We start from the raw sequence: 2,500 nt of genomic DNA, 5'->3' as shown, positions 1-2,500 counted from the left end.
TCCACCATCTCCACCTCCACCATCTCCACCTCCACCATCTCCACCTCCACCATCTCCACCTCCACCATCTCCACCTCCACCATCTCCACCTCCACCATCTCCACCTCCACCATCTCCACCTCCACCATCTCCACCTCCACCATCTCCACCTCCACCATCTCCACCTCCACCATCTCCACCTCCACCATCTCCACCTCCACCATCTCCACCTCCACCATCTCCACCTCCACCATCTCCACCTCCACCATCTCCACCTCCACCATCTCCACCTCCACCATCTCCACCTCCACCATCTCCACCTCCACCATCTCCACCTCCACCATCTCCACCTCCACCATCTCCACCTCCACCATCTCCACCTCCACCATCTCCACCTCCACCATCTCCACCTCCACCATCTCCACCTCCACCATCTCCACCTCCACCATCTCCACCTCCACCATCTCCACCTCCACCATCTCCACCTCCACCATCTCCACCTCCACCATCTCCACCTCCACCATCTCCACCTCCACCATCTCCACCTCCACCATCTCCACCTCCACCATCTCCACCTCCACCATCTCCACCTCCACCATCTCCACCTCCACCATCTCCACCTCCACCATCTCCACCTCCACCATCTCCACCTCCACCATCTCCACCTCCACCATCTCCACCTCCACCATCTCCACCTCCACCATCTCCACCTCCACCATCTCCACCTCCACCATCTCCACCTCCACCATCTCCACCTCCACCATCTCCACCTCCACCATCTCCACCTCCACCATCTCCACCTCCACCATCTCCACCTCCACCATCTCCACCTCCACCATCTCCACCTCCACCATCTCCACCTCCACCATCTCCACCTCCACCATCTCCACCTCCACCATCTCCACCTCCACCATCTCCACCTCCACCATCTCCACCTCCACCATCTCCACCTCCACCATCTCCACCTCCACCATCTCCACCTCCACCATCTCCACCTCCACCATCTCCACCTCCACCATCTCCACCTCCACCATCTCCACCTCCACCATCTCCACCTCCACCATCTCCACCTCCACCATCTCCACCTCCACCATCTCCACCTCCACCATCTCCACCTCCACCATCTCCACCTCCACCATCTCCACCTCCACCATCTCCACCTCCACCATCTCCACCTCCACCATCTCCACCTCCACCATCTCCACCTCCACCATCTCCACCTCCACCATCTCCACCTCCACCATCTCCACCTCCACCATCTCCACCTCCACCATCTCCACCTCCACCATCTCCACCTCCACCATCTCCACCTCCACCATCTCCACCTCCACCATCTCCACCTCCACCATCTCCACCTCCACCATCTCCACCTCCACCATCTCCACCTCCACCATCTCCACCTCCACCATCTCCACCTCCACCATCTCCACCTCCACCATCTCCACCTCCACCATCTCCACCTCCACCATCTCCACCTCCACCATCTCCACCTCCACCATCTCCACCTCCACCATCTCCACCTCCACCATCTCCACCTCCACCATCTCCACCTCCACCATCTCCACCTCCACCATCTCCACCTCCACCATCTCCACCTCCACCATCTCCACCTCCACCATCTCCACCTCCACCATCTCCACCTCCACCATCTCCACCTCCACCATCTCCACCTCCACCATCTCCACCTCCACCATCTCCACCTCCACCATCTCCACCTCCACCATCTCCACCTCCACCATCTCCACCTCCACCATCTCCACCTCCACCATCTCCACCTCCACCATCTCCACCTCCACCATCTCCACCTCCACCATCTCCACCTCCACCATCTCCACCTCCACCATCTCCACCTCCACCATCTCCACCTCCACCATCTCCACCTCCACCATCTCCACCTCCACCATCTCCACCTCCACCATCTCCACCTCCACCATCTCCACCTCCACCATCTCCACCTCCACCATCTCCACCTCCACCATCTCCACCTCCACCATCTCCACCTCCACCATCTCCACCTCCACCATCTCCACCTCCACCATCTCCACCTCCACCATCTCCACCTCCACCATCTCCACCTCCACCATCTCCACCTCCACCATCTCCACCTCCACCATCTCCACCTCCACCATCTCCACCTCCACCATCTCCACCTCCACCATCTCCACCTCCACCATCTCCACCTCCACCATCTCCACCTCCACCATCTCCACCTCCACCATCTCCACCTCCACCATCTCCACCTCCACCATCTCCACCTCCACCATCTCCACCTCCACCATCTCCACCTCCACCATCTCCACCTCCACCATCTCCACCTCCACCATCTCCACCTCCACCATCTCCACCTCCACCATCTCCACCTCCACCATCTCCACCTCCACCATCTCCACCTCCACCATCTCCACCTCCACCATCTCCACCTCCACCATCTCCACCTCCACCATCTCCACCTCCACCATCTCCACCTCCACCATCTCCACCTCCACCATCTCCACCTCCACCATCTCCACCTCCACCATCT

The 2,500-nt window shown here is 60.0% G+C and overlaps 1 protein-coding gene across 1 annotated transcript in view; it reads left to right on the top strand.

Moving 5' to 3' along the window:
- Positions 1-2,500, top strand: part of LOC125028631 — a 19,617-nt gene that overhangs the window by 2,318 nt on the left and 14,799 nt on the right. The gene's annotated exons all lie outside the window — the stretch shown is intronic.

The sequence above is a fragment of the Penaeus chinensis genome, chromosome 9, assembly GCF_019202785.1.
Source record: "Penaeus chinensis breed Huanghai No. 1 chromosome 9, ASM1920278v2, whole genome shotgun sequence".
Taxonomy (NCBI): Eukaryota; Metazoa; Arthropoda; class Malacostraca; order Decapoda; family Penaeidae; genus Penaeus; species Penaeus chinensis.
This window is presented reverse-complemented; position numbering and strand designations above follow the sequence as displayed.